The sequence below is a fragment of the Procambarus clarkii genome, chromosome 29, assembly GCF_040958095.1.
Source record: "Procambarus clarkii isolate CNS0578487 chromosome 29, FALCON_Pclarkii_2.0, whole genome shotgun sequence".
NCBI classification, from domain to species: domain Eukaryota; kingdom Metazoa; phylum Arthropoda; class Malacostraca; order Decapoda; family Cambaridae; genus Procambarus; species Procambarus clarkii.
In genome coordinates this window covers 2,262,805-2,285,013 of record NC_091178.1, presented here as the reverse complement: position 1 = coordinate 2,285,013, position 22,209 = coordinate 2,262,805, and the positions used below count along the sequence as shown (strand labels likewise).

The 22,209-nt window shown below is 44.7% G+C and overlaps 4 non-coding genes across 4 annotated transcripts; 3 read left to right on the top strand and 1 right to left on the bottom strand.

The window, feature by feature from the left end:
* The first annotated feature begins 5,369 nt into the window (after positions 1–5,369).
* On the top strand, positions 5,370–5,441 carry TRNAQ-UUG (transfer RNA glutamine (anticodon UUG)). The gene has a single exon. It is a non-coding gene; the product is annotated as a tRNA-Gln (tRNA).
* Positions 5,442–7,469: 2,028 nt separating this feature from the next.
* Positions 7,470–7,541, top strand: TRNAQ-UUG (transfer RNA glutamine (anticodon UUG)). Its single transcript has one exon. It is a non-coding gene; the product is annotated as a tRNA-Gln (tRNA).
* Positions 7,542–16,771: 9,230 nt separating this feature from the next.
* TRNAQ-UUG (transfer RNA glutamine (anticodon UUG)) lies at positions 16,772–16,843 on the bottom strand. The gene has a single exon. It is a non-coding gene; the product is annotated as a tRNA-Gln (tRNA).
* Positions 16,844–21,660: 4,817 nt separating this feature from the next.
* Positions 21,661–21,732, top strand: TRNAQ-UUG (transfer RNA glutamine (anticodon UUG)). The gene has a single exon. It is a non-coding gene; the product is annotated as a tRNA-Gln (tRNA).
* Positions 21,733–22,209: the final 477 nt, after the last annotated feature.

Sequence of the window (22,209 nt, the reverse complement as noted above, 5' to 3'; positions counted from 1 at the left end):
GAAGGCAGCAGGGCGCCGCTGCAGGAAGCAACTCAGCAAGTATTATGAGATACTTCTTGACGACGATGCACATGAGTTACTGAGAGCAGGAGGCAGTGAAGCTGAAACTCAAGAAGGTGATGCCAACTCTTCGGTGTCAGGCAAAAGACTCCAGTTTATATGGAGTCCGCTCAACCAAACAGTTGTCTAACTCCCAGTTATCTGAGTTACGATGTTACGAGTACAAGAAAAACATATATTTGCAAAAGGTGAAAAAATACGCGGATAGGCTGTTAAATAAATAGTAATATAGTGCTGTTAATAAATGTATTCTCCAGAGAGAGAGAGAGAGAGAGAGAGAGAGAGGAGAGAGAGAGAGAGAGAGAGAGAGAGACAGAGAGAGAGAGAGAGAGAGAGAGAGAGAGAGACAGAGAGAGAGAGAGAGAGAGAGAGAGAGAGAGAGAGAGAGAGAGAGAGAGACAGAGAGAGAGAGAGAGAGAGAGAGAGAGAGAGACAGAGAGAGAGAGAGAGAGAGAGAGAGAGAGAGAGAGAGAGAGAGAGAGAGAGAGAGAGAGAGAGAGAGAGAGAGAGAGAGAGAGAAGAGAGAGAGGAGAGAGAAGAGAGAGAGAGAGAGAGATTCTCCCCCCTCTGAAAAGATTCTATGAAAAGATTCATAAATATGAATAAAGAAAAGATAAAGACGAACAAAAGACATTAGCTGAGAGACAGAGAGTCAATAAAGTTGATATCCTCGAGCTTTCATAAAGTCGACTGTCATATCTGGCGCTCATATTGTGACCGGCGGCCGGCAACGGTAAAGAGAACGGGACTCGACAGAGGCCTCACGGTAACTGTAATAAACACGAGTTCTTTAGGAAGACTGCGCGTGTGTGGCAAGTTCATGTTTTTGTAATGAAGCGTGTACTGAGGGGAGACAAGGGCGAGAGGAACAGAGACAAGGAGAGGGGAGAGGCAGGGGAAAGGGGAGAAAGAGGAGAGACAGACAGACAGACTGAAGAGACTGTCCAGTTGAGTCAAGATGGGTAGAGAAATGGGCAAAGAGAAGCGCTTAAGTCTTGTGAGGATGTAGGGAAGGGGAGTAGATAGGGACATGGGAGTAGATAAGGATTGATGGATTAAGGAGATGCGGGAGGTCTTATGACAGGAGATGAGCGTGTGTAGAGGCTGCCACCAGGCTCTGTTGACAACACAAGAGAGTACCGAAGTAGGAGCAAAACTCGGCGATACATGGTCATATGTGATGATAATATTGCAATGTATGACAGAGGACGAATGTAAAGTAATATTATCATTTATTCTTGTTTATTGTCACCAATTGTCCAGTTTGCCCGGTCCCGTTCTTTAGATATGTACCAAATATCTCAGATCTTTGTCTCTTCTCATATTCCAGTTCCTTGGGTCTCTTCATATCTCCTCTAAGTGCTACATAGCTATATTGGGTGAGCGATTTAAAATAATGATTACTTTTCCTTGGGTCGCATCATAAACACACGGTTGAACAATAATAAAACAAATGTGTTTTAAGGTGTTTAAGGTGTTTAAGGTGTTTTAATGTGTTCTCAAGGAGAACCGTATAATATAACAAGAATCCAAATGAGCCATAGACACATTAGATTTTTTTTTCAGTGTCAGAGTAGTTGATAACAGGTAGAATGCATTAAGCTATGATGTGGTGGAGGCTGACTCCATACACAGTTTCAAATGTATATAGGACTCAGGAATCTGTACACCAGTTGATTTGCAGTTGAGAGGCGGGACCAAAGAGCCAGAGCTCAACTCACCTAGTTATGCTTGCGGGGGGGGGGGGAGGGGGGGCAAGCACAACTAGGTGAGCATATATACAGACACAATGGGTGGCTGGTGGCTGAGTGGACAGGGCTCTAGACTCGTTGACCTAGGGACTGGGGTTCGATCCCGCAGCCGGCGGAAACAGATGGGCAGAGTTTCCTTCACCCTGATGCCGCTGTTCACCTAGCAGTAAATAGGTACCTGGGAGTTAGACAGCTGCTACGGGCTGCTTCCCGGGGACGCGCGCGCGTGAGTGTGTACTCACTTATTTGTGCTTGCGGGGGTTGAGCCTTGACTCTTTGGTCCCGCCTCTCAACCGTCAATCAACTGGTGTACAAATTCCTGAGCCTACTGGGCTCTGTCATATCTACACTTGAAACTGTGTATGGAGTCAGCCTCCACCACATCACTGTCTAATGCATTCCATCTGTTAACTACTCTGACACTGAAAAAGTTCTTTCTAACGTCCCTGTGGCTCATTTGGGTACTCAGTTTCGACCTGTGTCCCCTTGTTCGCGTCAAACCAGTGTTGAATAGTTTATCCTTGTCTACCCCGTAGATTCCCCTGAAGATTTTGTAAGTTGTGATCATGTCTCTCCTTTCTCTTCTGTCTTCCAGTGTCGTAAGGTACATTTCCCGCAGCCTTTCCTCGTAACTCATGCCTCTTAGTTCTGGGACTAGTCTAGTGGCATTCCTTTGAATTTTTTCCAGCTTCGTCTTGTGCTTGACAAGGTACGGGCTCCATGCTGGGGCTGCATACTCCAGGATTGGTCTTACATATGTGGTATACAAGATTCTGAATGATTCCTTACACAGATTCGTGAAGGCTGTTCTGATGTTAACCAGCCTTGCATATGCCGCAGATGTTATTCTTTTTATGTGGGCTTCAGGAGACAGGTTTGGTGTGATATATCTTAGATCTTTCTGTCTGTCCATTTCATTAAGTACTTCATCTCCTACTCTGTATCCTGTGTCTGGCCTTCTGTTTCCACGGCCTAGTTTCATTACTTTGCATTTACTCGGGTTGAACTTTACCAGCCATTTGTTGGACTATTCACTCCGTCTGTCTAGGTCATCTTGTAGCCTCCTACTATCATCCTCTGTTTCAATCCTCCTCATAATTTTTGCATCATCAGCAAACATTGAGAGAAACGAGTCTATACCCTCTGGGAGATCATCTGGTCTATACCCTGTGTGTGTGTGTGTGTGTGTGTGTGTGTGTGTGTGTGTGTGTATGTGGTGTGTGTGTGTGTGTGTGTGTGTGTGTGTGGTGTGTGTGTGTGGTGTGTGTGTGTGTGTGTGTGTGTGTGTGTGTGTGTGTGTGTGTGTGTGTGTGTGTGTGTGTGTGTGTGTGTGTGTGTGTGTGTGTGTGTGTGTGTGTGTGACAAAATTAGTATTAGTAACAGTTGCGAGGCGGGCCGAAAGAGCATAGCTCAACCCTCGCAAGCACAACTAGGTGAATACAGTTAAGTGACTAGGTGACAACTAGGTGATGCTCTGTGATAATGAAACACTTGTTTACTGAGAATTATACTACTGTATATGTAATGTAGTGTTGCCTTGTAAAATTTATGTATATATGATTTATATTGTTTATTAAATGAAGATAAAAAAAAATACAAGTAGGTGAATACAATGAAAAAAAAACAGATTGGTTAGAAAGGCGGGGGTCCAAGAGCTCGATTCTGTAGGCACAAACAGTAAATACACACACACACAATATCTTTCCTTCGAGGACTAGCTAATAAAGCCCAACTTAACATCACTCAAAAAAAAAAAAACCTAATGGAGACATGATCACAGAGTACAAAATTTTAAGAGGTGCAAAAAGAGGCAACCTGTTTTGCCGGATAGGAAGAAGGAATGAGCTCATTTCAAGTTCGAACGGCAAACGAACTATTATTATTATTAAATCTTTATTGACAAAATTAATTACAATTTTACCTAATCTGAGGAGTTCAATAAAGTCTTATTAAAGTGAGGATAATGCTGGTATTCACTGTCACACAGGACAGAGGGTCATACACAAGACAATAAGTCTAAATTGTAGGCTGAAGCCCATATATATCATGGTTACAAGCAATGTTTTAATGTGTGAATATGTGAAAACAACTTTCTATTGTGCTGGGCAAACGAATGACATCAACCAGGAGAGAGTGAGGCAAGTCCCCTTGACCAAGGGCAAAAGCAGAGCTATCAAAGCGTGTCTGGTGTAGTTACGCAGGTCTACTGAGGCGTAGGAGGCGGGTCGCGAGAGCTGGTCCTCGCAAGCGCGAATAGGTAAGTACATGTACACGTGAGTGCGTGAGTGCGTGCGTTCACACGTGTTGTCTACGATACAGATGTAAATCAAACTTGATATTTGTCATTATTCGCCCGTTGTCATGTGTAAATAAATCCTGTTATCCTCCTGCTTCGATATCTGTTACCCTGTGTCGACAACTGTCACTCTTCTGTGTCGACAACTGTCACTCTTCTGTGTCGACAACTGTCACTCTTCTGTCTCGACAACTGTCATTCTTCTGTGTCGACAACTGTCACTCTTCTGTGTCGACAACTGTCATTCTTCTGTGTCGACAACTGTCACTCTTCTGTGTCGACAACTGTCACTCTTCTGTGTCGACAACTGTCACTCTTCTGTGTCGACAACTGTCACTCTCCTGTGTCGACAACAGTCACCCCTCCTGTGTCGACAATTGTCACCCTCCTGTGTCGACAACTGTCACTCTTCTGTGTCGACAACTGTCACTCTTCTGTCTCGACAACTGTCACTCTTCTGTGTCGACAACTGTCACTCTCCTGTGTCGACAACAGTCACCCCTCCTGTGTCTACACCCACAACCCTTCTAAGTGACTATTTTATTAATGCAATCACTTCAATTTATTAATTTCTTAACAAATTTATTTCACGCTTTGGATAATGTATTATTGTTTTAGCTGCACCTCACGAGTTTATTAGTGTAGATCAGTGTAGAGAATGAAGCAGTGTAGGTGTAGATCAGTGTAAAGAATGGAGCAGTGTAAGTGTAGATCAGTGTAGAGAATGGAGCAGTGTAGGTGTAGATCAGTGTAGAGAATGAAGCAGTGTAGGTGTAGATCAGTGTAAAGAATGGAGCAGTGTAAGTGTAGATCAGTGTAGAGAATGAAGCAGTGTAGGTGTAGATCAGTGTAAAGAATGGAGCAGTGTAAGTGTAGATCAGTGTAGAGAATGGAGCAGTGTAAATGTAGATCAGTGGAGAATGTATATCCGTGTATCAGGATGCGGCCAAACTTAACACATAGACGTGATTCACACACACACACACACACACACACACACACACACACACACACACACACACACACACACACACACACACACACACACACACGGTTTACAGTGCAAGATCCCCACCTTTTGGTCCTAGTACTTTTCTCACATACAAATATAACTGAAAGATGTAGCATTAGCGAGTCTATAAAGGAAGGTAACGTAACATAAGAGTTAGAGACTAATTAACGCCGTCTTGAGACTCAGACGAGAACATTCACAGGAAATCTCAGCGATCGTTCTTGTCGAGAAAGACCCCACGTCCCGTCGCGGTCCCATGGTGTAATGGTTAGCACCCTGGACTTTGAATCCAGAGATCCGAGTTCGAGTCTCGGTGGGACCTAGGTTGTTATTTTTGTCGCTGAAATGTTATTAGCTTTTCAATAGGGGTAAATTTATTTGTCGCGCAATTATTTTTTTAATTACTAATATATTATTTGTTTTGTTTATGTGTGTGGGACTGAATCCTAATGACTAATTTAGACAACGTAATACCTGATTATATTTGTCAATAAAAAGACTGCGTTATTACATTCTAATAGCTTTTATGAAGGTGATCATTACCACAGCGCCAGGAACCTCACACTGGCAGGGCAGAAGGGTTTCTGATTTGACACTGAATAATACAGTGTGTGAGATCATGACCCAGATCCTGCACACAGAGTTTGCACCTGTGGTGCTCAGGATTGGGAGATGCGTCACCTGTAGCCAGTGTAGAGAATGCGTCAGTGTAGAGAATGAAGCAGTGTAGGTGTAGATCAGTGTAGAGAATGAAGCAGTGTAGGTGTAGATCAGTGTAGAGAATGGAGCAGTGTAGGTGTAGATCAGTGTAGAGAATGGAGCAGTGTAGGTGTAGATCAGTGTAGACTTGTGATAACGTGGTCCACCAGGCTGTTGCTTTATAATTGCATGGCACATGCCACAGGTAACTTGAGCCCAACCTGACCCTGGCAATTACTATGTCCTTCTGTCTAATGGACATTTTGTACTGCCAATACATGTAGGTATCATATTTAAACAAAAACCCTTTTTTTATACTGATGTTTTCAGACCTTTGTGAGTGATTTCAGTTTAAGATATATCCGAATATATGGAGTAATATGATCTTAACAACACTGATGGCGATATCAAGGGTTATCCTTCATATCGATATTCAGCGTTATCCTTCTGGCATGTAAAAAAAAAAGAGTCGATAAAAATCCCTGCGAGCCTGCAAGGATTCCGGTCACTATATACGGAGTATCTTACATAATGGCAAGAGAAAGATTACAGTAATTTAGTGGGAAGCTCTGAAGAGCTTGGCACAGTAAAGTGTGTCATTGTCTTCATAATGATGCAAGTGTTGACTCTTATTCACACGCACGCCAGCAAGAGGCGTGCCCAAGTATAAGACTTACAAACACATACGTATTCGTACACAAGCGCTGTCAGGCATATATATACACGCTCTCAAAGCGCGCACACACACAAACAAGCTCGTTCGTAAACATACACATATACAATCATGGAAAAATATAGACACAGAGACACATATCTTTTCAAACAGACCTCCCCGCGCGCGCGCGCGCGCACACACACACACACACACACACACACACACACACACACACACACACACACACACACACACACACACACACACACACACACACACACACACACACACACAGGCTGCGGGAAATGCACCTCACGACACTGGAAGACAGAAGAGTAAGGGGGGACATGATCACAACCTACAAAATCCTCAGGGGGATCGACCGGGTAAACAAGGATGAACTATTCAACACTGGTGGGACGCGAACAAGGGGACACAGGTGGAAGCTGAGTACCCAAATGAGCCACAGAGACGTTAGAAAGAACTTTTTCAGTGTCAGAGTAGTTAGTAAATGGAATGCATTAGGAAGTGATGTGGTGGAGGCTGACTCCATACACAGTTTCAAATGTAGATATGATAGAGCCCAATAGGCTCAGGAATCTGTACACCAGTTGATTGACGGTTGAGAGGCGGGACCAAAGAGCCAGAGCTCAACCCCCGCAAGCACAATTAGGTGAGTACACACAGGGTCATGAAGCTGAGTAGACAGCGCGCGGGACTCGTAATCCTGTAGCCCGGGTTCGATTCCCGGACTAGGAAGAGACAAATGGGCAGTTTATTTCATCCTGATGCCCCTGTTACCTAGCAGTAAATAGGTACCTGGGAGTTAGACAGCTGTTACGGGCTGCTTCCGGGGGAGGGGGGGTAATAAATAGTTAGGAGTTAGTACCAGTTGATTGACAGTTGAGAGGCGGGCCAAAAGAGCAGAGTTCAACCCCCGCAAACACAACTAGGTGAATACAACTAAGTGAATACACACACACACACACAGTCCGCGGTCCCATGGTGTAATGGTTAGCACCCTGGACTTTGAATCCAGAGATCCGAGTTCGAGTCTCGGTGGGACCTAGGTTGTATTTTACAGGGGCCGTGGCTGAATGAACAGCGCTTGGGACTCGTAATCCCAGGGATCCCGGCCGCCGGCGGAAACAGATGTGCATAGTTTCTTTCACCCTGCTGTTCCTGTTACCTAAATAGGTACCTGGGAGTTAGACAACTGCTACGGAATGCTTCTTGTATTCACCTAGTTGTGCTTGCGGGGGTTGAGTTCTGCTCTTTCGGGCTGCCTCTCAACTGTCAATCAACTGTTTCTACTACTACTTTTTTTGTATTTCCCCACAACACACACACACACACACACACACATTTCCCAGGAAGCAGCCCGTGACAGCTGACTAATTCCCAGGTACCTATTTACTGCTACGTAACAGGGGCATAGGGTGAAAAAAAAACTCTGCCCATCGTTTTCTCGCCGGCGCCCGGGATCGAACCCGGGACCACAGGATCACGTGTACAGCGTGCTGTCCGTTTGGCCACCGGCTCCCCCGAGTCTTGTGTGTGTGTGGGGGGGGGGGAGGAAATTAGATAGTTACTAACAGTTGACTGATTGACAGTTGAGATGCGGGCCAAAAGAGCAAAGCTCAACCCCCGCAAGCACAACTAGGTGAATACAACTACATAAATACACACACACACACAAACACACCCACACACACACACACACACACACACACACACACACACACACACACACACACACACACACACACACACACACACACACACACACACACAGCAGGGGAAATTAAAACACCCATGTCCAACATGTGTGGCTGACAAGGGGAGATGATGGAGCACACGGGAGTGTCCCGCACGAGGAGAGCTCCACAACACTCCTGGTTCACCCCAGCACACTTCCTCATACCTCTCCTCACATCAACATTCCTCTGAAGGTATTGATGACGCTTTTCATGGCAAAGATGCAATAAATCAATGTTGCCATAAACTGATATGGCAATGAAGAGAAAACCGGCCATTTTATAATAGATAAGATGTGTGCTCTTAAATTTTACAGTAGGCCTACAACTATTTTGTCTAATTTGAGCCTATTGTTTAACATTTATCGTAACTATTTTCCCCTCGTTTCAAACCTCATTGTTACCTCTTTAGTTCCCTCATATCCTCCTCTTATTATGCAGTGCCACACACACACCCGAGCACAATTGGCACTTAGCCAAGTGCCACTGCCAAAGTGCACAAACACTTCTTATACTGACGAAATTGTTCTTGGGTTCATTTATGTGTCTTACAACTGGCACCTGCACACCGGGTGACTTCTCCCTGTGGTCGTGTCCACGGCTGCTCTGGCTGTCTCATTAATGGTCCCGTTATCCTTGAGTACAGAGTCACTGACCGCTCTAATGCTCTGTAGTCATGTTTTTTCCTGAAGGACAGAGTCACTGACTGCTCTAATGCTCTGTAGTCATGTTTTTCCTGAAGTACAGAGTCACTGAATGCTCTAATGCTCTGTATTCATGTTTTTCCTGAAGTACAGAGTCACCGACCGCTCTAATGCTCTGTAGTCATGTTTTTCCTGAAGTACAGAGTCACTGACTGCTCTAATGCTCTGTAGTCATGTTTTTTCCTGAAGTACAGAGTCACTGAATGCTCTAATGCTCTGTATTCATGTTTTTCCTGAAGTACAGAGTCACCGACCGCTCTAATGCTCTGTAGTCATGTTTTTCCTGAAGTACAGAGTCACTGACTGCTCTAATGCTCTGTAGTCATGTTTTTTCCTGAAGTACAGAGTCACCGACTGCTCTAATGGTCTGTAGTCAAGTTTCCCTGACGTATAGAGTCACCGACTGCTCTAATGGTCTGTAGTCAAGTTTCCCTGACGTACAGAGTCACCGACTGCTCTAATGCTCTGTAGTCATGTTTCCCTGACGTACAGAGTCACCGACTGCTCTAATGGTCTGTAGTCAAGTTTTTCCTGAAGTACAGAGTCACCGACCGCTCTAATGCTCTGTAGTCATGTTATTCCTGAAGTACAGAGTCACCGACTGCTCTCAGTCTCTATAGTCATGTTTCCCTGAAGTACAGAGTCACCGACTGCTCTCAGGCTCTATAGTCATGTTTCCCTGAAGTACAGAGTCACCGACTGCTCTCGTAGTTCACCTCAATTAACATTCTCGCTAGAACACGGTAGGTAATAAGCATTTTTCTCTCCTTCAGAGTAATTTGTATTCACAGCGCCACTCGTGGAGGCCCGCCTCACAGCTGGCTCACACGGAGGTGCTTCTTACACACACTCTCCAAGCTGGCTTCATTGTGCTCAGAGTTCAATATCTTAGCCACACTCGGCAGGCTCTCCCGCCTTCAGTCGAGCTTTGAGTCATTTATTCTTAAGATATTGCGAAGGTTGGACTCCATTTTCTGTGTAGCTTTGAACATTTTACTCTCTGGACAATGTAAATTAACTCAGATTAGGAGTATATTATCTCGACATACCTGGTTCAGTGTGAGACGACACAGTATCCCGTCCTCTCAACTGATCAGGCTATAGCGACTCTCATGGGCATGACACGACGATTGCTGACTACTGTGCGTAGAAAAACGATGATTACTGACACCAATGGACAGGAAAACGACGACCGCTGACAGTCACGAACAAGAAAACAACCACAACAACTCTCTCATACGCAGTCCCTGTCACTGGAAATAGGTAAAGTCTCAATAATTTGGAAGACGGCTACTGTAGTCCCGATACACAAGAAGGGTGACAGACAGGTGGCACTGAACTACAGACCAGTGTCCCTAGCTTGCATATCAGGCAAGGTGATGTTGAAGATTGTGCGAAAAAAAGTAGCAGAACATCTGAGAAAAAGAGCTGTGTAACACATCCTCTGCATGGGATCAGGGATGGCAAATTTTGCCTCACAGTATTTGTAAAATGTAGATACTGTTCTTAAGAGATTCCCCCATTTTGCACTCGCATCATAACGTAAGATTTTAAGGGTCAGAACTGCCTTTTTTTTTAAGAGCAGGAGCAGAGCTGCCTTCTGATTTTAACATCAGAACTGCCTTTTGAAATTTATGAAAGGAATCATTTAGAACCTTGTATACCACATATGCAAGACCAATTCTGGAGTATGCAGCTCCAGCTTAGAATCCATACCTTGTCAAGCTTAACAAGCAGGAGAAGGTTGAATGGTATGCCACTATACTAGTCCCAGAACTAAGAGGCATGACTTATGAAGAAAGGCTACGTAAACTGCATCTCCCGTCGTTGAAAGACAGAAGATTTCGGGGAGATATGATTACCATATACAAAATTATCACGGAATTGATAGGGTTGATATAGACATTATTTAACACACGCACAAGGGAACACAGGTGGAAGCTGAGTACCCAAATGAGCCACAGGGACATTAGAAAGAACGCTTTCAGTGTCAGAGTAGTTAGTAAATGGAATGCACTAGGAAGTGATGTGGTGGAGGCTGACTCAATACACAGTTTCAAATGTAGATATGATAGAGCCCAGTAGGCTCAGGAATCTGTACACCAGTTGATTGACGGTTGAGAGACGGGACCAAAGAGCCAGAGTTCAACCCCCGCAAACACAACTAGGTGAGTACAATTAGGTGAGTACAGTTTCAAATGTAGATATGATAGAGCCCAATTGGCTCAGTAACCTGTACACCAGTTGATTGATTGTTGAGAAGCGGGACCAAAAAGCCGCACCTAAACCTCCCCCCCCCCCACCCCCGCAAGCACAACTAGGTGGGAACAGGAACACGACAAATAACGACTCCCATGCGCAATAAAACGATGACCCACTGATAACAAACATTGCTCCATGACTAAAAGGTGGCGCTCATTTTAGGGTCGTTGATATATGTAGTGGGTAGGTTGGGGGGGGGGGGGGCTATTTGTGTGGGAGGAGGGGGGGGGGCTTTGTGTGTTTGGGGGAGGTGGTCGGGCACCTGCGGGATGGGTCAGGGGGGGGGGAGGGTACACCATGTAGGTGTTGCGACGCGAGAGTACACCACGTGGGGCGGGCCGCGGGGCGAGGAGTGGTGAACCAAGAGGCCGTGTGTGATATCATGTCTCATAAACCTCTCAAGGAGACGAGCCATAAACCAGCGCTGCTCCCACCCCTTACACGACAGCCCCTACACCACACCCCCTACACCACACCACCTACACCACACCACCTACACCACACCACCTACACCACACCACCTACACCACACCACCTACACCACACCCCCTACACGACACCACCTACACGACACCACCTACACGACACCCACTACACGACACCACTTACACGACACCCTCTACACGACACCACCTACACGACACCCCCTACACGACACCACCTACACCACACCACCTACACGACACCCCCTACACGACACCCCCTACACGACACCCCCTACACGACACCACCTACACGACACCCACTACACGACACCACTTACACGACACCCACTACACGACACCCCTTACACGACACCCCCTACACGACACCCCCTACACGACACCCCCTACACGACACCCCCTACACGACACCACCTACACGACACCCTCTACACGACACCCCCTACAAGACACCCCCTACACGACACCACCTACACGACACCCCTTACCCGACACCCTCTACACGACACCCCCTACACGACACCCCCTACACGACACCCCCTACACGACACCCCTACACGACACCCCCTACACGACACCACCTACACGACACCCCCTACAAGACACCACCTACACGACACCCCCTACACGACACCCCCTACACGACACCACCTACACGACACCACCTACACGACACCCCCTACACGACACCACCTACACGACACCCTCTACACGACACTCCCTACAAGACACCCCCTACACGACACCACCTACACGACACCACCTACACGACACCACCTACACGACACCACCTACACCACACCACCTACACCACACCACCAACACCCCACCACCTACACGACACCCCCTACACGACACCACCTACACGACACCCCCTACAAGACACCACCTACACGACACCATCTACACGACACCACCTACACCACACCACCTACACGACAACACCTACACGACACCACCTACACCACACCACCAACACCCCACCACCTACACCACACCACCAACACCACACCACCTACACGACACACCCTACACCACACCACCAACACCACAACACCTACACCACAACACCTACACCACACCCCTTACACCACACCCCCTACACCACACCACCTACACCACACCTCCTACACCACACCCCCTACACCACACCACCTACACCACACCACCAACACCACACCACCTACACCACACCACCTACACCCCACCCCCTACACCACACCACCTACACCCCACCACCTACACCACACCCCCTACACCACACCACCTACACCCCACCACCTACACCACACCCCCTACACCACACCACCTACACCCCACCACCTACACCACACCACCTACACCACACCACCAACACCACACCACCTACACCACACCACCTACACCCCACCCCCTACACCACACCACCTACACCACACCACCTACACCACAACACCTAAACCACAACACCTACACCACAACACCTAATTATAGATACTACGGCAATTCAACAGACAAACATGCCTCTGTGTTTACCCAAGTCGGGGGACAAGGAGCCTCTCAAGGTTATCCATGTCCCTCCATAGCCAAGAACTGACCTTTCCCAGGATGCAGCCAACAACAGCTCTCTAAGCCCAGAGTTACCTATTTACTGCTAGGTAGGTGAACAGAAGCAATCAGGGAGGTAGCGAAACGTTGGCAAACATCGGGAATTGAACCCTGGACCATACGGATGTGAGCTGTCGACTACTGTGCTACGGGACGCCCTCGGAACAACATTATGTAATATTTCAAGAACTTGTAATCCGACGATAACAAGCCGGTGTACACGATAACAAGCCAGTGTACACGATAACAGGCTAGTGTACACGATAAGAAGCCAGTGTACACGATAACAAACCAGTGCACACGATAACAAACCAGTGCACACGATAAGAAGCCAGTGTACACGATAACAAACCAGTGCACACGATAACAAACCAGTGCACACGATAAGAAGCCAGTGTACACGATAACAAACCAGTGCACACGATAACAAGCCAGTGTACACGATAACAAGCCAGTGTACACGATAACAAGCCAGTGTACACAGAGAAATCACATTAACGTGATATATGAAAGAACAATTCCAGAGGAGCCTTAACGAGGGTTCGAACCTATGTGCTGAACGTAAAACGGTTCAGTGGAAGCCGGTTTGGATTCAATATAAACCTCGGGACCCTTGTGGGTGCAACAGCACTCCAGGATGCAATTCTTTTCCATGACGTGGTAAAGCCAGTGTACCGTTACAATAATTACTTGATATTATCACATAATTACCGAGAATCATATTTATAATTATGATTGAAAATTGAGTGTAAAACACTGTCCATTGAACACTGCTTACTGATACTCTTGTAAATTGAGTGTATCGTGCGGCGCCAGGGTGTAGTGGTGGGGCCTCGCACAGCTTGCCTCGTCAATGATAGAACGACGACCTTATGAAGTATAGTTGGAAATAGAATCAGGGAAGTCCAGATGTGCTCCAGAACGCATAGGTCGTTGGCTACAATATTAACATGCAAGTTTTCATCGATTTCGATAAAGGATGAAGCATATGTTAGAGAAAATTTGTATTTTGTTTAGGAATCAATTAAAGAAGTTGAAAATCTACTAATTATGTAGAAAGTTTGGGCTAGTTTCGGAGCAACGCTTAATATTTGGGTGCGTTGAGAGTTAATTAGGAGACCCAAACAACACATTTTAGTCTAGCAAACTAAAATTGTTTTAACTAATTGAAAATTATTGAGGGTAACTGAGTCCTTGAGAGTATTTGTTCGTCACTCATCGCTTAGTGTGGACGTTGTTTGTTTAATAGGCGTGTGTACTCACCTAGTTATGCTTGCGATAGTTGAACTTTGGCTCTTTGGTCCCGCCTCTCAATTGTCCGTCTACTGGTGTACTGGTTCCTGAGCCTACTGGGCTCTGTCATATCTACATTTGAAACTGTGTATGGAGTCTGCCTCCACCACATCACTGCCTAGTGCATTTCATTTGTTAACTATTCTGAGACTGAAAAGATTATTTCTAATGTTTTTGTGGCTCATTTGGGTACTCAGCTTCCACTTGTGTCCCCTTGTCCACTCGTGTTAAATAATCCGTCCTTATCTAACCTGTCAATTCCTTTTATAATTTTGTATGTGGTAATCATGTCCCCTGAGCTCTTCTGTCTTCGAGCAACGTGAGGGGAAAATTAACGCAGCGTTTCCTCGTAACTCATGTCTCTTAGTTCAGAGACTCGTCTAGTGGAACATTCTGCAGCTTCGTCTTGTGTATGACAAGTTTGGATTCCATGCTGGGGCTGCATATTCCAGGATTGGTCTCATATGTGGCATACAGGTTCTGAATAATTCCTTGTACGTTTCTAAAGGCAATTCTGATATTAGCAAGACTTGCATACGTCACTGATGTTACTATTTTGATGTAGGCTTCTGGGAGACAGGTTCGGAGTGATATCAACTCCTAGATCTTTCTCTCCATGTTCGTTTCGTGGAGGACTTCGTCTCCCATTTCGTATCCTGTGTCTGGCCTCCTATTCCTTCCGACTAGTTTCATTACCTTACGTTTACTTGGGTTGAATTTTAGTAGCCATTTTTGGACCATTCCTTTGGTTTGTCCTGGTCGTCTTGTAGCCTCTTGCTGTCTTCCCCGGTCTCAATCCTCCTCATAATTTTTGCATCAGCAAACATTGAGAGGAACGAGTGTTTTCCCTCTGGAAGATCATTTACATATATCAAAACAGGATAGGTCCAAGAACCTATCAAGAACAGGATAGGTCCAGTGGAGTCCCTGCAGGACTCCACTGGGGACGCCTCGCCAATTAGAGACCTCACCTCTCACAGTGACTCGCAGTCTTCTGTTGCTTAGGTACTCCCTGATCCTTTGAATGTGTTTGTGTATTTACTCTTTGTATTTACTATTTATGCGTGCAGAATCGAGCTATTAGCTCTTGGACTCCGCCTTTTTAACTAATCCATTTTTCCTCTATTATATATTTCTCTCTAACGCACGCACACACACATCCCCAGGAAGCATCCCGTAGCAGTTGGCTAACTCCCAGGTACCTGTTTACTGCTGGTTGAACAAAAGAATCAAGATGAAAGAAATTCTACCAATATGTCTCGGCCTCGACCTGGAATCGAACCCGGACCCTTAGAGCTACGACCCCCTCCCCCGAGCGCTGTCCACTCAGCTGCGAGGCCCTCTCGGCTTAGTAGACAGCAACCCCCCCCCCCCCCAACACACACCTGTGTGTATCTGGACATCTGACAACCAAACAAACAAATCACGCTCAGCGGGGAGCTTCACAGTTGTCAACAATCTCTTACACTCAACAATCATGCCATTCTTTCTCCCAAAACAATTTCATTAGAAGTTCTCACATTTCCGAGTCACTAATCAATTCATATTAATATCAATCAATCTAATATTTACAAAATGTAAAACTATTTTCCTTCAGGACAAAACAATCGAAACACGGCATAAATTACCTATAAGTTCAATTGTATTATGTAAATCAAGTTATTAACATAATTAAGTGTAAATTAAACATTCCACAAAAGTGCATCTTTGGAAATGGGGTTTTCAGGTTAAGTAAATGAATGGTGCATCATTTACAGCAACACAGGAGGTTGTTGTGTCCGTGAAGTGTCACTGTGAAGCAAGTGTTTGTAGCGCCATTCGGCCAGAGTTTGTGTCAGTATGAGGCCAGAGTATTAGTGACGCGGAGCACTAAATGACTGTATTAATGCGATTCTTAATAGTGCCAAGAGGGAAGCAAGTGTGTGTTTGCGTCAGCTGTGAAGCAAGAGTGCTAGTGACACTTATTTGGCATTCTACACAGCTGGTGTATGTAATAAGCAAACAAACACGTATAGTGTGCTCATAATACATGTTTCTTGCAGGATGTACCATGCTGTAATTCAAGGTATAATTCAAGACAGATTCAATAATAATGGAGAAACTCAGAGACAACTCTCACTCGGTTCTTCCTCCTTCAGATTTTATTATATTCCACCAGCATTTGTGTTTGACATTTCAACAGGATTCGAGTGATTTAACAGGAGGCCATAAAGGTCGTGGTTTATTATTTATCAGACTTAAAGGTCAACCACAGGTCCCACCGAGACTCGAACTCGGATCTCTGGATTCAAAGTCCAGGGTGCTAACCATTACACCATGGGACCGATGTGGGAATCTAGGAGGATTTGGCTACAGTCCAGTAGAGGGGAAGACTGCCAGAGGCCGTCGCTGGGGGAGTAAATCTTTATTTATCTGTAGTTTACATGAACTCGATGTCGATACATTTTTCTCTTCATGCCTGACTAAAGACTTGGCTCAGCTGGTGTTAACCTGATCGGTAAAGCTGTTACTTGAAGCGGCCCGCAGGCATATACATATATATCATCAACTAATCAACCGCTTTATTCATGAATTTAACAAATTACTTATTTTTAAATTTCCATATTTGTTTGATAACAATTTTGTGGAAAAAGGTTAAAGAACCGAAAGTCTTTGATGTTCAATTAGTGTTCTCTGTTTGCACCTTCGGCACAACTACTACTACGACCTCCACCACCCAGGCCTAGTGGAGTCCTTCACCACCCAGGCCTAGTGGAGTCCTTCACCACCCAGGCCTAGTGGAGTCCTTCACCACCCAGGCCTAGTGGAGTCCTTCACCACCCAGGCCTAGTGGAGTCTTCACCACCCAGGCCTAGTGGAGTCTTCACCACCCAGGCCTAGTGGAGTCTTCACCACCCAGGCCTAGTGGAGTCTTCACCACCCAGGCCTAGTGGAGTCTTCACCACCCAGGCCTAGTGGAGTCTTCACCACCCAGGCCAAGTGGAGTCCTTCACCACCCAGGCCTAGTGGAGTCTTCACCACCCAGGCCTAGTGGAGTCCTTCACTGCCCAGACAGTATTGACCGAATGACTTGAGACAAATCACCAGACACTCCTGGCCCAGGCCATGATGCGGGAGCTGAAAATCTCCACAAATCTTCCACAGGTAAACCACAGGCAAGCATTCAAGTAAAGCAGACATCAACATCTTTACCTAAATATATTTTCCAGCTGATTAAATATATAACTATACAACAATGCATCATGATTTAAATGAAAGTAATAAATTTGCTATTACCAATAATCTATATATATAAAAATGGAAATGTTCGTTTGCGCATAACCGCTAATCTCCGAAAATTCTTCACCGATTGCTTTGAAATTTTCACACAACGTTCCATTCACATCCGGCCAGGTTTTTATATACATAATATATAGATGTCCCGTCTGTGACGTTAAAAAAACATGCTTTTTATGAAAAACTGTGTTTTTCATGTGAAGTCTTCTCTTCGAAGAAACTCTTCGAAACCTCTTTACCGATTGCTTTGAAATTTTGACACAACGTTGCATTCGAAAAGGCGCATCTTTTTATATGTCTACTATATAGATGCCATCCCTCTGACAGGTAAAAACATGCGTTTTTTTTTTAAACAGCGCCCATCTGTTGCACATAATAGCAACATGCACGCTAATATTAAATATGTCAAGAATTCCATTTCAATGTTTCCGTTTGCATTGATAAATTTTATTTTCATAGATTTCGTTTTATTTTATTTTTTGTTGAATTATTTTGTGTGACATTGTGTTGGAATTGAGCTGTGTTGTTTACCATACCGTTCATTTCGTAAGTATAAATATAGATGTCACTCCTGTGACAGGTAAAACTATGCTTTTCTTGCAAAACAGCGCCCTCTGTTGCATGTAAGAGCAACACACATGCTATACTAAATATGTTACAATTCCATTTCAATGTTTCTGATTGCATTGATAAATTAAATTTTCATAGATTTTGATTTATTTTCATTTTGATTTAATTATTTTGTGTGAATTGCATTGGAATTGAGCTGTGTGGTTTACCATACCGTTCATTTTGTGAATATAGTTTATTTTTTATTTTTTCATATTTTCATTTCAATTTTTTAACTGTTTTTCTTATATTTCAGTGATGGGAACATCTGATCACATTATGTTACCAATTTTCTGATGAGAACATCAGACCATTTGGGAAGGCATCGGATGAGGGAGAGGGGAATGGTGGGGATGACGAGGGGATGGGTGAGGGGGAAATGGTGGGGAGGACTGGGGGACAGGGAAGGCTCAGCAACGCATGTGCGTTGCTGAGCCACAGCCACGCGTGGCCGGGTACTACTGGATGCGAACAAGCCTGAATGGTCCCCAGGACTATATGCAACTGAAAACTCACACACCAGAAGTGACTCGAACTCATACTGATAGGAGCACTCTGCAACTGGTGTACAGGACCCAGGGGTCGAGTGGTTAAGGGGTCCAGTACACCAGTTGCAGAGTGCTCCTGGCAGTATGGGTTCGAGTCACTTCTGGTGTGTGTGTGTGTGTGTGTGTGTGTGTGTGTGTGTGTGTGTGTGTGTGTGTGTGTGTGTGTGTGTGTGTGTGTGTGTGTGTGTACTCACCTAGTTGTACTCACCTAGTTGTGCTCGCGGGGGTTGAGCTCTGGCTCTTTGGTCCCTCCTCTCAACCGTCAATCAACAGGTGTACAGGTTCCTGAGCCTATTGGGCTCGATCATATCTACACTTGAAACTGTGTATGGAGTCAGCCTCCACCACATCACTTCCTAATGCATTCCATTTGTCAACCACTCTGACACTAAAAAAGTTCTTTCTAATATCTCTGTGGCTCATTTGGGCACTCAGTTTCCACCTGTGTCCCCTTGTGCGTGTGCCCCTTGTGTTAAATAGCCTGTCTTTATCAACCCTGTCGATTCCCTTGAGAATCTTGAATGTGGTGATCATGTCCCCTCTAACTCTTCTGTCTTCCAACGAAGTGAGGTTCAATTCCCGTAGTCTCTCCTCGTAGCTCATACCTCTCAGCTCGGGTACTAGTCTGGTGGCAAACCTTTGAACCTTTTCCAGTTTAGTCTTATGCTTGACTAGATATGGACTGCATGCTGGAGCCGCATACTCCAGGATTGGTCTGACATATGTGGTATATAATGTTCTGAAAGATTCCTTACACAAGTTTCTAAAGTTGTGTGTGTGTGTGTGTGTGTGTGTGTGTGTGTGTGTGTGTGTGTGTGTGTGTGTGTGTGTGTGTGTGTGTGTGTGTGTGTGTGTGTGTGTGTGTGTGTGTGTGTGTGTGCGTGGGCGCGCGCGCGGAAAAGCCACATGTGAAAAATAATGAATGCTAAACGCGTTTTCGGCTTAAATCGCCTTCATTAGAGCAAAGTAGAAAAAAGACGATTTAAGCGAAAAACGCGTTTAGCATTCTCTATTTTTCACATGTGTTTTTTCCGCATGTGCACATACAACTAAACTCGCCTAAACTATTCCTCATATATGTATAACATTTGATCTAATATAACGTATATTTCGCCTAAGATTGCTAATTTAGCTCCTGGACAGATTAGGTTTTTTACTTTATGCTCCATAGTTTATGTTCTTTAGCACACCAATTGAGGTAATGCTGTAGCCCGTCCTCTTAATAGAACGTCGTATTTTGACGTATACTCTACCCAAGGCTAAAAATCGTCACACTAGAAAATGGGAGCGACTCGCGAAATTGACATACTGTCTCGTTTTCTGTTTTAGGTGCTCTGGTAGGTTAGGATAAGGGTTCAGTGTACGACAGTTTCTTGACGTTGGGAAACCTTAGGAGGACGGGCAACAGGTTGTACAAAGCGCGATCTTTTGGGGGTCCAACAGTCTATTTTTGTACATGAGATCAAATAGTTGCTATAGGTACTGTCCTGTTATTTTCGGAAAATGGATTCATAATATATTTTAAAAATAATCATTCCGTAATATTAAGTACTATTAGTAATGAAAATATTCGTATTTAATTACAGATTTCTTGGCCTATCAGCGCGACAACTCAATAAACAATTATTTCTTATCAAAGATAATTATTCAGTCAAATTGCTGCTTGATCAATGTTTATTAACGCAACTTCCACGAAGAAAAACGCAGAAAATGGCATAATAACCCCATCTAACAAGCGGGAACCATCTAATGACGCAGCCCTATTATCGCATGAATTAAACAATGCAATACAGCGCCAGATTTTAATCAAATCCCCCCACAGTATTCCTACACACACTGGCCACTGCCCAAAGAATGAATAATCGGTTTCCTGCCCGAAACGCTGCGCGTACTAGTGGCTTTACAAGAATGTAATTACTGTACTATCCAATGTATTCTCACAAACCCAATGTACCTTCTTGTATATATATAAATAAAATAAATAAAAATAAATAAATGTAAACTGTAGTTCAGGCTGAGGTACACTGTCAGAAAAGCTTTTCTCTGTCTCATAATCTTAATCTTTATTCACAAGAATGTGTGTGCAAAGAACGTAAGAGTAATGTACAATTTTAGGGACAGGAGTTATACATACTAGTGAAGCCATTATTCTCCTTCTTTAGAGTCAAAAATAGGAAATTTGTGGAGGTTCGTGTGTCTACATGAGCCCCTAGTACACTCTGGCTGCTACATTTTCCCAATCCGCTCCCCCTAGCTACATCCTAGCTACTATCCGCCCCCCCCTAGTCACACCCTGGCTACTATCCGCTCCTCTAGCTACTATCCGCCCCCCCCCTAGCCACACCCTGGCTAATAAAACTCCCTCATCCCTCTCTGAAGCGCCCCTCACCCAGATTTCTTCCTAGTCACTCTTATCTCTCATTGTGGCGCGATAAGCATTGTAATAACGTCACAGGCGATATTTATACATCGGGCGATCAAAATGCTAAGGTAAACAAAGTTTGATAATGACTGTTGTATACTGTAATATTAAATGAGTTAGTACTGACCATCTGTCAATCCTCGCAACGTGGTCAGTCCTCGTGAACTGTTCTCCCTGATGTTATATGCAAAACAAAAATAAAAAATGTATTAATACTATTACTAATTACCATTAATTAATCTAGAAACAATCAATATATAGGCAAAACGATTAACGTGAGGTATACGGTCCCATGGTGTAATGGTTAGCACCCTGGACTTTGAATCCAGAGATCCGAGTTCGAGTCTCGGTGGGACCTAGTTATGATAAACTAAATAGTTTTTTATGATATGTGTTTTGAAAATAATTATCATGAAATGAAGCTGGTTGATCTCAATCTTGATATAATAGTTTTTAGCTCATATAATAATTAAATTTTCTTAGCAGTGAGAAAGATTTCTCAGAGGTAACTGTTTCCGACAGCTGTTATTCAACAGTTTGTTATCAGCGGCTACATCCCCGCTTATATCATAATACATTTACATTGAACACGTGTCAACAACAATAGAGCAGGTGTTCGTGATCCATTGTTGTGAAGGTCAGGTGCTGGCTTGCCTTGGTGGTGGTTGTTGGTTGAGGGACAACGACGGTCCAGGGATCGAATGCACTCAGGATTACCTTGGTGATGTACTCACCTATTTGTGCTTGCGGGGGGTTGAGCTTTGGCTCTTTGGTCCCGCCTCTCAACTGTCAATCAACAGGTGTACAGATTCCTGAGCCTACTAGGCTCTATCAG